Source organism: Mizuhopecten yessoensis, unplaced genomic scaffold (assembly GCF_002113885.1).
Source record: "Mizuhopecten yessoensis strain PY_sf001 unplaced genomic scaffold, ASM211388v2 scaffold8123, whole genome shotgun sequence".
Classification (NCBI taxonomy): Eukaryota; Metazoa; Mollusca; class Bivalvia; order Pectinida; family Pectinidae; genus Mizuhopecten; species Mizuhopecten yessoensis.
The window spans coordinates 3,785,125-3,785,442 of record NW_018407390.1 but is presented as its reverse complement, the minus strand read 5'-3'; positions in this window follow the sequence as shown (position 1 = coordinate 3,785,442).

The following is a 318-nucleotide window of genomic DNA, read 5'->3' as shown; positions in this document are numbered from 1 at the left end:
GACTCTAACACTGAAAAACGACAGTGGAAATCTTTAGTGTTTTGCGCTGGCTGGTACGAGGATCCTTAAATATAATTTGGTACACAAATAGTTTGCTATAGAATTAAGGATGTATGCTACCTTACATAGTATATAGGCTATCTTACACATTTACCCGTAATTCGTGATAGAATTAAGGTGATATGCTACCTTATGTATATAAATCTTTCAAATCATACCTGTGATTTATGTAAGAGTTAAGGCGATATGCTACTTTAAGAGCGTGATAAGTATCAGAATTAAAAACATACACCGCCTTACGCTTCACACATGTGATTA